General features: G+C 44.9%; 1 non-coding gene across 1 annotated transcript; it reads right to left on the bottom strand.

Moving 5' to 3' along the window:
* Positions 1–6,201: 6,201 nt before the first annotated feature.
* On the bottom strand, positions 6,202–6,305 carry LOC138399258 (small nucleolar RNA U13). Its single transcript, XR_011236146.1, has one exon. It is a non-coding gene; the product is annotated as a small nucleolar RNA U13 (small nucleolar RNA).
* Between the last annotated feature and the right edge of the window lie 8,226 nt (positions 6,306–14,531).

The following is a 14,531-nucleotide window of genomic DNA, read 5'->3' on the forward strand; positions in this document are numbered from 1 at the left end:
CAAGAGGTGTGCCCTGACTTTGAACACTGCTCAAAGCTGCCTTTTATTTTCATTTAGTTAAAAAAATCCTGCATTTGTTTTATTCTGATGAAATTATAAAGGTGAAGTCATAAAACCTGTTGTGATAGAACTTGGAATTGCCACGTAAGTATGTCCTTAACATCAGAGTAGATAGCTCTTTACAGCTTACAAGGAGAATTTTCATAGGCGTTGCCTTATTTAATCCTCACTTTAGCCCTGCAAGCCCAGTATTATTATAGATAGTATCTTCACTTTGTAGCTGTGTTTCAGTTAAAAGATTTGCTCAAGGTCACACTGTTGGTAAGAGCCTGGGGGTGGACTCCAAACTCATTGCTTCCAGTAATAACTCCGTAATATACATAGTCAAATCACAAAACAATTTTAAACATGTTGATTTATTTATCTGCACATTTTCATAGCTATAACCCGATTACTTGAATGTTTGGTAGCAGAATGAAACTTTGCTTTGAATGGATTTTAATGTAGACCTTGCTACAGTTACTTGCTGCATGACCTTGGGAACATCACTTAATTTATCTGAGCCTCTTTTTCTCCACCTGGAACAGGGTATCACTACCCTTCTCACAGGGGTGTTCTTAAGAGTTAACAGATGTAAAATGTTTATGACAGTACCTAGATATTAGTGTAGACTCAATCATTGCTTGATATTATGATCACTTTTGTTAACTATACAAATAACTGTGAGATTATTTAATAATACATGCTTGCTATTTTTTGGTATACGAGAACAGCAATATTGACTGTCAAAATGACGATATTGAGTTCTCCTAGTGAAATGCTCAGTTTTAAAAAAAATGAGGCATTCATATGTGAACATCAAAGTTAAATTGGAATTACTTCAGAAATTCATTTAGTTTTGAAGATCACCTTTCTAGTAACGTGAATCACTAAGAATTGGGCTACTTATGTATAAATCCTGCTTTCGTAAAATAGTATATATGCAGAGAAAAATGCGGATGAATAGACACCAGTTATCGGTGTCAGCTCTGAGGGTTGGGACCACGGTTGGGGGTGTGAACTAAAATAAAATTTTAAGGCACAGCTCCCACCCCCACCGGCTGACTAAATGACCCCCTCGTGGCCAAAGGAATATCCTAAAACTAAATTGCCTGCCAGTAGAAAAGAGGTTAGACAAGCCTTATCATGCCCCCCTCCCTTCTTGGGGACATCGTTTGTAACCCATTAACAGGCCTAAAGCTATGCAAGACAAACCTACAGGTCCCAATTTACACAACAAATCTATGTCTGGTGGCTTATCTCTGATAAACAGCAACTGTGTTAAAACATTCCAAGCCTTGAGAGAAAGCTTCATGTCTTTAACCAATTACAAGCCAAAGAATCTTAAAACCCACCTGTAACCTGTAAACACTACTCCCCCCCCCGCCCCAACTTCGAGATGGCCCACCTTTTCGGGCCAAACCAATGTATGATTCCCACGTATTGATTTATGACTTTACCTGTAATCCCTGTCTCCCCGAAATGTAGAAAACCAAACTGTAACCCAGCCACAGCGAGTCCACTTACTCAAGGCCTCTTAGGCGTGGCTCCGGGTCATGGTCCTCAAATTTGGCTCAGAGTAAATCTCTTTAAAATTATTTTACAAAGTTTGGCTTTGTTTTCCATTGATCAGGGGATGGATCTTCTACTTTATTTATTGCTTTTGGTGATTTTTTTTAAAAAAAACAAAGAGCAGATAGTACTTTTATTATCTGAAAAAAGAGTATAATTTATAAATAATCATGTGAAAAATAAGCCTTCCTGAAATCACCGTCTTATCAAAATAATTTGACAAGACTTGCTCCAGGACGGCTCCTTGGGGTCATTTCTTCCCACGTGCTCTGAGATCGTCCTCGCGGTTGACATTGGCCCCCCAGGTCTCTAGTTCTGGCCTTTCTGTAAGCACCAAGGAACCACTTGCACCGCAGAATTTGCATGTGGGTCCCGTGTAGGAGGTGTCTTCCTTGGGGCGACCCTGGGCCCGACAGGCAAAACATTTTAGGATTAGAGAAAATGTGTTGACTTTAAAAGAAAGATTTCCCTGCTAGCCTTTCCAGCCATGACCTACGACCTACTGAGGACATTATTGCTGTAAAGCCATTTCAAGTAAACATATTTGTAAGTGGACATTAGAAAGGGACTGTGGCTGTTCCCTCACACCCACGATGGCATTCAAGCTTTGCTTTTCAGTAATTCCTAAAGTTATTTCTAAAACCGATGCCACACTCCGTGTTAACCCTTCTCTCCCTTTCTGGCCCATCCGGGGTCTAGCCTAAGCTCCCTTCCTAAATTCCACCTCTCCGCGTTTTCCCGCCGCCCCTTTCTTCCCGGAGTCCCGGTTCCCTCGAGCGGGGAGGGGTGGGGACAGCTGGCTTTGGCGTCAACAGCTGCTTGAGCGGCAGCTTCCTGCGTCCCCAGGCAGCTCGTTTCTGCCAAGGGTGTCCGGTGGCGCCCAGAGGCCCGCAGTTTCAAACGCTGTCCGACCTCACCTTGCTAAGGTCTTAAGGCTGTCTCCGCCAGGAAGCCGTCTCCGGAGCGCCGGTGCCACCTCCACGCTCCGTGCTGCCGACTGGTAGCGGGGAGTGTGAGTAAAAGCCGCAGAAGCCAACTCCTGGCACCACAGCGCGGCCCGGGGCTGCCGCTCTGGTGGCCGGCGTGTCCCCGCGCCGCTACAGCAGCGGGCCCACAGTCTCTGGGCCGAGTTCAGCGTCTACATTGCACTTCAGTCTCAACCTTCACCCCCACTCGGATATGAAACTTGAAAAGAGATGCCTTCCTGGGGAGACGTCCCTTCCAAAGGAGTTGAGCAAATTTCAACAAAGGATGTCAGAGGCCGCGTTCTGAACACAGGGGAACGCTGATGAGATTACTGATGGTAGATTCTGAGGAATTAGCTGAGCTTTCTCTCTCTTTCTTTCCTTCATTCTCTCTCTCCCTTTCTCTCTTAATGGCCCTTAGACTTTAGATTAGCTGAGCTGATGGGTCACCACGGATGTGGGTGGGTGAAAAACTCTGTTCCCAAAATCTAGGCCAAGGTCAGAGTAAAACAAGTGCACATGCTGGGCATTTGACCCCATTCAAAGTTGCTTTGAATATGGCGGGCACCTTCTGGGATGAGATACCATGTGGCTCAGGCTTTAATTTTTTATAACAAAACTGTAACTTGGATATCTTTCTCCTCTGAGTGCCTGGAGCATAGGGATCTCCTCCCAACTAACAAGTCTTTTCTGACAGAGGTATAAAACCTGGTGGTTAAGAACACGTAATTCAGAGTCATACAACCTAGAGTTAGACGCTCAGTTCTGCTATGTATCATTGACAACATTTAACATGTTTGTTCCTCTGTTTTCCCATCTGTGAAATGGGTATAATAATGGTACCTACTCATAGGCTGGTTGGGAAGAACAGTAAAATAAGGTATGTTGAGCACCTGGGATCTCACTTTGTGCTGGCAGGTGGTACAAGGGAGGCCCGGCAGACGCAGGGGTTGTTTTTGGTTTGCTTCTTGTTAGTGATCCTAATGATCTTTGAAAACGATGACAGTAACAATTGCTAACACTCACTGGGCACCCATTGTGTGCAGGGCCTTACTCGTTTGCTCCTCCCGCAAGCCTGGGAGGAGAGGCCCGGGGCACATGCCAGGCCAACACACGTTGGCTGCAGAGCAGGACGCTCTTTCACAGGCTGTCAGGGTAGCCTCGTGTCCTCAACCTTTACTGAAGGTCGGTGTGAGAAGCAGCCATGTGACAAATGTCTCTGAAGATGTTCTTTAGCTGTTACTGAATACGGTGCATTTCATTGCCTCGTGGCCTTTATAAAAAGCATATGCCATAAATTCCTCTCAGAGCCAAGAAAAAGGTTGTCTCTCCTGATGATTTTTTGTTTCCTTTTATTAGACGGCTGTGTGGGTCTAACGCCTAGAGATCCTGATCCGGGACATCCGAGTAGGGTCAGTTCACTGTGTGCTTAAAATGCCCCTCCCTGCGCCCCTGAGGCACGTGCAGGGCTGGGACCCCCAGGTGGCTTTGTGAGCTTTCCCTGTGCACCCAACTGGGGCGTCATGGAGCTCGGATTCCTGCTCGTTAGAGCTTCCTTTCACCTACGCTTTCTGGTAGGATGTTTGCTCCCCTTTTGTATCTTGTCTCTTGTCCTTTTATTTACCATCTTTTAACATTTTAGGGTTCATATATCCTTTTTTTTTTTTTTTGAGACAGAGTCTCACTCTGTTGCCTGGGCTAGAGTGAGTGCCGTGGCGTCAGTCTAGCTCACAGCAACCTCAAACTCCTGGGCTTAAGCAATCCTACTGCCTCAGCCTCCCGAGTAGCTGGGACTACAGGCATGCACCACCATGCCCAGCTAATTTTTTGTATATATATATATTTTAGTTGTCCATATAATTTCTTTCTATTTTTAGTAGAGACGGGATCTCACTCTTGCTCAGGCTGGTCTCGAACTCCTGACCTCGAGCGATCCACCCGCCTCGGCCTCCCAGAGTGCTAGGATTACAGGCGTGAGCCACCGCACCCGGCCTCATATATCCTTGATTGTAAAATGCCTTAAGTCTGTTTTCAGCATAAAAATGGATGAATGAAAGAATGTCACTGTCCAACTAAAGTTTTCAACGGGATTTTCCCTAAAACAGCTCTTTATTCTTTCTTTCCATGGCTCTTTCACCTACTTTGCCTGCTCTTTTTCCTTAATTGTTTGACAAAGTAAACAATTATATTTATTCACTTTAAAAAGGCACTCATGTATTCTAAAGGGAGACTGGCTCCCCCTCAAATGTCTTGAGGCACCGTAATTGTGAAGAGAGACTGCTAGGTGAAGGGAGAGGACCATAATGAGTTCAAAGGAAGGTGCTGGAAAAAACGCAGACGGGGAGGTTGTTAATGCAGGGCCGAGTTCGTCTCCTCCAGGGCCCTCCCACTCCATTCCACTGGTGTGGGCTCAGCTGCACCCCTTGCCTACAGATGTCAACATGCAGCAAGTATGTTGTTGTTAAAAATATGATAGGACTTTAGTGAGATGAATTTGGCTTGGGTCCCTGGACACTGCATTTACAATCAGCTTTCTTTGCTTAACAGCAGCCTTTGTCGAACAAAAAGGCAACTCCAAAGGTCGTTGCAAGATTACAACACACCAGGTAGGGACAAATGCACCCTTGTGCGTGGGAAGATGATGGGGGCCTGGAGACAGTGACGTGGGCTTCAGTGGATCTGCTGCTGGGTCTCGATTAGCACAGTGACGCCACTGTGACCAGCTGCAGGCGTTTGTTTGGTCCTGTCTTCTATGTAGGGAATAGACCTTCAGAAAAATCATTTAGTGTGGAGAAATACTCCAATACCAATAGATTACATTAAAATAGTCAGATGGATGGAATGGTTTTTAAATTAAATTTGAATAATCCCGATAAACCTGTATATTGTTTCTTCAGCATAAGTGACTTACAACTGAGTTTAACCAGCCTTTTTCATCCCAGAGGTTGATCATAACCCAGTTATTTAATTTGGTCACCCCTCTCTGCATTTTTCCAAGAAATCAATTTTTTAATTCATACTTTTCAAGGTTTTGCTGTGTGTAAACTTTTGCACTAGATGCTGTCACTGTCCTTTAGGAATTAAGCATTTGAATTGGGACCATACACTACATAGGAAAAAATCATTAGCAATACAAAACAGGGTTAGTTAACAGTGATAACAGGGGATGGAAACATCAGTTGCCCGGAATCCAGAGGCAGCCGTGAGCACGAGGGTTGGTGAAGATGAGGGCACACTTGCCAGAGACGTGACCTGGTCTGTGGTCTAACTGGCTCCTTGGGCACCGTGGGAGCCCCTTCTCCAACCCCAGTGGCCATCCTCCTCTGGAATCTTCCTTTCTTTCCTCTCAACACCACACCTTTGCCAGTGCCACTCCTGCCACCTAGAATGTCCAACCTCTTTGTCCACTTAGGCCAGTTCTCCCAGGTCTCTAAACCCAGGTTGTAGGGGTCCTTGAATGTGCGGTTTAGAAATGTATACTTTCTGTTTATGCAAATCACTGCCTACTTTTGAGTGGGGTTGTGAAATGATAAGTATGAACCCAGGCTGGCTTTATGAGAAGAGAATCAGCATTCAACATAATAGGCTTGTGCCTCTTATTTGTTTGTATATTTATTTATTTTCACATCAGACGGGTGATGTGCTGACATTGTAACAAAGTGTGAGGGAGACACATCTCATACATAAGCCTGAAAAATCAATCATCACGCTTATGAACTGCAAAAAGATCACTATTTATTGTTTTTCCCTAGAACATCTGAGAAGGGGCTAAAAATGATTTATAGCCATACTTTGCTTTATTGCTTTGCTTTACTGCACTATTTAGATACTTTGTTTCTTACAAATTGAAGGTTTGTGGCAACCCAGTGTCAAGAAAGTCTATTGGCGCCATTTGTCTAACAGCACGTGCTCACTTCATGTCTCCATGTCATGTTTTGTTAATTCTCACACTATTTCAAACTTTTCCATTATTATTATATGTTGCTCCATAGATTGATATTGCTATATAGAGACAGAAATGATTTCAGGAGTTTTGCAGGGCTTTTCCTTGAAGGAATATGTGAACCTGTTAGTTCACATATCAAAAGCTGCTTCGCGTTGGGGGGCATCTCCCAGATCAGCAGCATTGTCCATGGTGACGCTGGCTGTCTCAGACCTGTTGGCTTCTTGCGCTTCTGTAAGGCAAAGCTTGGCGTGGAGCCACAGGGTGAGAACTGATCAAAGAGTGCGTGCCCGACAGATAGACACCTGCAGCTAAAAACAATTAGCCTAGAGGACAGTTCCTGCTTCACTCCTGACTACCTGTCTCAATCAACAAAAACTAGATAAAGAAATATGGTGCCACTATATTTCTGTTTAACCTTTCTGCTAAGTGATAGCTTTATCTCAGAATTTAGATGTTTGTCTTAGAAAGATTTTGTAACCGTTTGCTCATGTGGAGTTAATTAAGGGATCTCTAGAAGCTTTTTGGGAGACTTTTAAACTAAAACGAACTACCTGTTATTATGTAAATCTGTTACACCTGGCAACCGATCACTGTACCAATAAATACCGATGTGAAACTTCACTTGGGGCCTCACAGCTCACGGGAATGCTGGAGGTCTCCTGACTCCCCAACTATTATAAAATCTATACTTTATAAAACTGCACTTTTGTCTCTGTGTATTTTTTAATTTCTATATTCTATTATTTTCTATTTTCTATTATTTCCTTATCCTTTGTGATGACCCCTGCCTGAGGGACCTGATTTTTGCTGGGAGCGAAGCTAACTCCCTGCAATTGTATCTGTTGTGGTGATCTGTGATCAGTGATCTTTGCTGTTACTATTGTCATTGTTTTGGGGTGCCACGAACCATACCTACATAAGATGGTGAACTTAATCCATAAATTGTGTGTGTTCTCACTGTTCCACTGACTGGCTGTTCCCCCATCTCTCAGAGGAAATTAATTAAAAGTGCTACTCCAGTGAACACATGCATGCTTAGAAAGTGAAACAGCCTTATTGCTGATATGGAGAAAGTTTTAGTGGTCTGGTTAGAAGATGGAACCAGTCACAACATTCCCTTAAGCCAAAGCATAATCCAGAGCAAGGTCCTAACTCTTTTCAGTTATGTGAAGGCGGAGAGAGGTGAGGAAGCTGCAGAAGAAAACTCTGAAGCTATCAGAGATTACTTCATGAGGTTTAAGGAGAGAAGCTATCTCTATAACATAAAAGTGCAAGGTGAAGCAGCAAGTGCTGATGTAGAACCTACGTCAAGTTATCTAAAAGATCTAGCTAGCTAAGATAATTAATGAAGGTGGCTACACTAAAAAACATTTTCAATGTAGACAAAACAGGCTTATATTGGAAGAAGATGCCATCTAGGACTTTCATAGCTAGAGAGGAGAAGTCAATGCCTGACTTCAAAGCCTCACAGGACAGGCTGACTCTCTTGTTAGAGACTAATGTAGCTGGTGACTTTAAGTTGAAGCCAAGGCTCATTTACCATTCTAAAAATCCTTGGGCCCTTAGGAATTAGGCATGTGCTGTGCTCTATAAATGGAACAACAAAGCCTGGATGATAGCACATATGAATACTTTAAGCCCACTGTTGAGATCTACTGCTCAGGAAAAAATGATTTCTTCCAAAATATTACTGCTCATTGACAATGAGCTCTGGTCACCAAGAGCTCTGATGGAGATATACAAGCAGATGAATGTTGTTTTCATGCCTGCTAACACAACATCCATTCTACAGCCCATGGTTCAGGAGTAAATTTGACTTTCAAGTCTTATTATTTAAGAAATACATTTCATAAGGCTATAGCTGCCATAGATAGTGAGTCCTCTGATGGATCTGAGCAAAGTAGATTGAAAACCTTCTGGAAAGGATTCACCATTCTAGATGTCATTAAGAACATTCATGATTCATGGGAGGAGGCCAAAATATTAACAGGACTTCGGAAGAAGTTGATTCCAACCCTCATGGATGCTTTGAGGGGTTTAAGACTTCAGTGGAGGAAGTAACTGCAGATGAAGTGGAAACAGTGAGAATTAGAATTTGAAGTAGAGCCTGAAGATGTGACTAAATTGCTGCAATCTCGTGACAAAACTTTAAGGGATGAGGAGTTGCTGCTTATGGATGAGCAAATAACATAGTTTCTTGAGATGGAATGTACTCCTGGTGAAGATGCTGTGATCATTGTTGAAATGACAACAAAGGATTTAGAATATTCCAAAACTTTGTTGATAAAGCAGTGGCAGAGTTTGAGAGGACTGATTCCAATTTTGAAGGAGATTCTACTGTGGGTAAAATGCTATCAAACAGCATCACATGGTAGGGAGAAATCTCTTATGAAAGAGTCGATTGATGCAGCAAACTTCATTGTTGTCTTACTTTAAGAAATTGTTACAGTCACCCCAACCTTCAGCAATCACCACCCTGTTGGTCACCGGCCATCAGCATCCCAGCAAGACCCCCCGCCAGCAAAAAGATTATGGCTCACTGAAGGCTCAGATAATCATTAGCGTTTTTTAGCACTAAAGTATTTTTAAATTAGGCTATGTACATTGTTTTTTAGACATAATGCTATTGCACACTTAACAGAGTACCACATGGTGTAAACATAACTTTTACATGCATTGGGAAACTAAGGAATTCGTGTGCCTCACTTTATTGAGATATTTGCTTTACTGTGGTGGTCTGGAACTGAACCCACAATATCTCTGAGGTATGCCTACATTTATTTATTAGCCTCTTATTTGAGAAGGGGGCTAAAGCCAAGTCAATTGTAGCCAGTGGCGGAAAACCAAAAGATCTCTCTAGACTCTAGATCTCAGAGACAATGTCTGGGATATTTCTGGTTGGCATAACTTAGGGGGTGCTACCAGCATCGACCAGGTAGAGACCAGGGATGCTACTAAATAGCCTACAATTCATAGGACAGCGCCTCTCAGCAAAGTATTATCTGGCCCAACATGTTACTAGTGCTGAGACCGAGAAAGCTTGCACTAGAGAAACACAGAAGTTACTGATTGACACCAGTTAAGAGAAGGTTGCTTGGAAAAATTTATCTCAGAGGCAATAAAAACAAAACAGTAAATCTGTTTAACTTAACAACATTTTGACTGGAAAATGAAGTTGAAGGAAGAGTTCAACTCATTTGTTAGAATGCCCCATTGCCAATCCTTTTTTTTTTTGGCCTCTACAGCTGTTCATTCAGTGTGAAGCTGACGTTTCTGACTTTGGCTAGACACGCAGCAATGCCAAACAAATGACTTCAGGAAAAGCATACTACTGAATCGTTGCCAAGTAGTATCGTCATCCCTTCAATTTGTTTAGTTTCTCCTTGGGTGTGTCAAGAGCCTCCAGCTTCTCAGCAACCAGGTTAAGCAATTCTTCCAAGTTCCCAGTGCTTTCTGGAGGAAATGCAGTATGCTTGGTCCAGCTCGGGGAGGGGAAGGAGCACATGATGGAACCCTTAGGGGACCCTGGAAACTTCTTTCTGCATCTTCCCTTCAGAAGGTTGTGGTCTTGGCTGAAAGAAAGCTGTTGATGAAACTTAACTATTATTTTGCACATTTATGATACATTTATTTTGGGGGATCAGAGTTCAGAGGTTATTTTAACATTGTTTTGATGATTAATGTGTAGGATTTGCGTACAGGTTTCAATAATACAAATGATTTGCACACTTGTGTTAGTTTTATTGGTGAGCCTAATTTTTAACCCATGAAAAATTATTAATTAATTCAGTCATCAAGGATTTATTACATGTCTACTCTGTACAGAGATGCTGCTGGACACAGAGTCATGGGGATGTATGGTCTGGTGGGGGAGACAGCCAGTAAAAAGATCATTACAACGCCATGTGCTAAGTGCTACAATGTGACAATTATAGGGGCTGCGGGATGGGAGAACATAGTCCCCTAGCAGTGGTGAACATGAGCAAAAGTGCACAGGTTAGAAAGACAGAGCATGGAGAGGATGGTGACCTTTAAGAGCTATTTTGAAGAGACAGACTTAGGCGTTGGGAGCAGGTGCAGTGCCAAGTTCATTCATTGCACTGATTGACTAGGGTCGCGTGAAGAACAAGCACAGAACAGGACCTAGGAGGAGCACAAAGGAGACCGACGAAAGATCGGGAGCCAAATTGACAGGAAATGGCAACACAAAATAAAAGAGAAGCACAGCTGGGGGAAAGTATTTGCAATGCCGATATGTGAAGCACTTTGACAAATCAATAAAGAAAAAGGGAACAATCCAATGGAAAAATGGACACAGGAAACGAAAAAGCACTTTATAAACAAATTAACAAAAGATTCACTACCTTGCTAATAATCTGGGAAATACTAATTAGAGCCACAAAACAGATATTATTTTGCACCCATGAGATTAGCAAAATTAAAAAGCCTGACCATAGCACGTGGCGGTGGGAGTGTGGAGCAGTGGGAGCCCTGACGCCCCGCTGATGGGGGCAGAAACCGTGGAACCACTTTGTCAAACCCTGGTATTAACAGCAAATATGAAGAGGCATATATCCCACATGTTCAAGGGTCACAGGAGGCATGTGGCAATATCATTTATGACAACAAGAAACTGGAAATAGCCAAAATATCCATTGTTAGAATAGAATAATACACTTTTATCTGTTCACACAATGGGATGCTACAGAGCTGTGAAAATTACGGGTTGAACTGTGTCCCCTCAAACTTGTATGTTGACGTCCTAGCCCCCACAGCTTCAGAATGTAACTGTATTTGGAGACAGATTCTTTAAGGAGGGTGATCAAGTTAAAGTGAGGTCATGGGGGGGGGGGACTAATCTGGTACGGCTGGTGCCCTTCTCAGAAAAGGAGACGAGGACACGGACACACACAGAGGGAAGATCGTGTGAGGACACAGGGAGAAGACGCCATCTACGTGCCAAGGAGAGATGTCTTAGAAGAAACTAACCTGCTGACACTTCAGTCCTGGACTTTTTCAGCTTCCAGAGCTGTGAGAAAATAGATTTCTGTTGTTTAAGGCCCCCCGGGCTGTGGTTCTTGGCTAAGGCAGCTGCAGCAAATGAACACAATATGCCAACACGAGTGGATCCCTCAAGCGCAGTGTCAGTGAACTTGCACGTCACAGAACACTCACCGTGTGATTCCACTTAGGTAAAGATTAAAAATGTATGTATATAGTTTAGGGATACACACAAACACACACTCATTTTTAAAAGTTTTACATTCTTACACTCTTTATAAAAGATGGAGCTTAATTTCCCTCCCCTTGAGTGTAGGCTGGATTTAATGACTCACTTCTAATGAACGGAAAAGAGCAAGTGACAGTGTGCGACTTCTGAGACTAGTCTTGAAAGATGGCGTGGCTTCCTCCTTGCGCTCTCTCTGATCACGTGCTCAGGGGGAAGCCAGGTGCCATGTTCTGAGGGCACTCAAATAGCCCAGAGGAGAGGTCTTTGTTGCAAGGACCTTCTGCCAACCACCAGGTGAGCACGTCACCTCGGCAATGTGTCTCGAGCCCCAGTCAAACCTTCAGATGACTGCAGCCCCAGCTGAAGTCTCGGCTGCCACCCCAGGAGAGATCTGGATCCAGAACCACCCAAAAAAACTGCTTCCAAAATTCTGACCATACAATCTGTGAAAGAATAAATGTTTATTGTTTTATGCTGCTAATTTTGGGGATAATTTATGATACAACAGCAGATGACTAATGCAATATAATAGAAAAACAGTAAGAAAATGATAAGCATAAGTTTCTGGGTCATGGCAACCCCTTGGGTGCAGGCAGGGTGATGCCGGGGAGCACAGATCCCTCAAAGATGCTGGTGATGGTTGATCTATTTTTAATTTGGGTAGCAAGCATGTGAGTATTAATGTTATTATTTTTTAAGAGCTGCATTATATACACAGACACATTATACGTTTTTTGTATGTGTGAGCTATAAAAGTGTGACCAGAGAAATAGAAGGAAATCTATCTCATGGAGCTAAGAAGCGAATGAGGCTGCAGAGAGCAGGTAGAAATGTTTAAGACGGGCCGACCAGAGAGACACGGGGTGTTGCTGGGCTGAGTGTCCGCTGAGTGTGCAGAGCGTGGCTGTGGAGGCGCCGCCACCTGTCGGCTGGTGGCTTCCCGCCCGCCACGCCCAGTGCCCGGTTAAGCGCGGAGAACGCACGTAAAGAACCCTGCCCAGCACAGTCCTGCCTCGCCATCAGCCCCAGTGTAAGGTCAGGTCTTCCAGGAAGTTCCCATGGTCTGTCCCTGCCTCTACTCCAGCCAAGTGGTGTTTCCTTACTTTGTGCCTCTATCAAAACAACTGTGACCACAGCTAACATTGTAACACTTACCGTGTGCCAGAGGCACTGTGCTCAGGGCTCTCACGCATAACTGCATTTAACCTTCACCGCTGCCCTGTGGAGCGAGTACTCTCACCATCCCGATTTTACAGAAGAGTTTACACAGGAGTCATAGTGGGGCCAGGATTGGACTCCAAAGTGCCAGGACACAGCCATGACTCCAGGTGACCTCCTCACGGATGGGTACAGACAGGATCTCAGTCCCATGGCAGTAGACGTCCGTGACAACTTTGCATGTTTGTGGCCCTGCCAAGCGGTGAGCTGCTGGGCAGTCCTGACCTGTCTTAGGTCAGCTTTGTGTCCTGGCACCTGCTCCACAGAGCGAATGAATGAATGAATGAGCATTGGGCTGTGATGTGAGCGGTTCTGTTGGTTAAAATTCTCTCTCCCCCCGTAGCAGACCCTGTGGGTGATCTGTGCCCATTTCACCTGAGATTCCTTTCCAATGTCATGTACACCCACTCCCATGTTGCCTTCAGTTCCCAGGGCCAGCACCGATGTCTCTGTCACAGGGCTGCCCCCCGCTGCCAGAGCCCACTTGGCTTGCACTCAGGGGAGACAGCAGTACCTGGAAACTCACGTCCTCTCAGAGGCAGCCTGTGGCCAGTGATCGGTGTGTGGATGCAAATGGTCCCGCTCCGTTAGCCCCAACTGGAACAACTCTGAGGCACGCCCACGCTCTCTGGAGCCACGTGCGATCGAGCCAAAGGTACTCCCCACGGGACTTTGTTTATGTTGCACGTAGTAGTTTTAAAGATGGCCACAGCAGCGCCTCCCACCATCCATGCTCTTCTGCAATCTGTCTTGCCGTCGGCCTCCCTCTGAATCTGGGCTGATCTTGGTGATTGTAACTGACAGAACGCAGTTGAACCCAGAGAATGTCACTGCTGACTTCTGAAGCCAGGTCAGGAAAAGTCTTGCAGCTTCTGTCTTGGTCTCTTGGAACTCTTGTTGCCCAGACACTGCCTCTTGGAACACTTGTTCTTGGAACCCAACAGCCGTGATGGGAAAAGCCCTAGCCATGTGCAAGGCCACCTACAGGCCCACTGGTCAACAGTGGCAGCTGCAGGTCACCCCCGCTCAGGAACTGTGTGTGTGAGGAAGCCTCCAGATGGTTTCAGCCCCCGTCTTCGAGCCACCCCCCGTCTTCGAGTCTTTCCAGCTGAGGCCCAGACACGATGGAACAGAAACGAGCTGTCCCTATTGCCCTCTTCAAATTCCTGACTCAAAGAATCCGTGGGCATAGTACAAATGGCAGTTGATTTACGCCACTGCACTGGGGTGTTTGACACGCAGCGATAGAAAACTGGAACAATAAACGTTGCTTCCTCGCCTGGCTTCCTTCTTGTTCCTGTCCACCGTTCCCATTCTCCTGCCAAAATTTTCTGGGAACACATCCTAATAAATCCCTTTTATACTAATTTGTGTCTGCTTCAGGGGAACCTCCTCTGGCCTGGACGCTGGGGCTGGGGAAAGGAGTATCGGGAAGTGGAAGGAAGAGCACAGACACAGCGCGAGGCTGCCGCCGTCACTGCGCAGGTCTGACCTAGGACACCTGGGCGCCTGGCTGGCTCTGCAGGAGCAGCCCCGGGCCATGGGAGTACGGGGAATGTGT

The sequence above is a fragment of the Eulemur rufifrons genome, chromosome 18 (genome assembly GCF_041146395.1).
Source record: "Eulemur rufifrons isolate Redbay chromosome 18, OSU_ERuf_1, whole genome shotgun sequence".
In the NCBI taxonomy this organism is placed as follows: domain Eukaryota; kingdom Metazoa; phylum Chordata; class Mammalia; order Primates; family Lemuridae; genus Eulemur; species Eulemur rufifrons.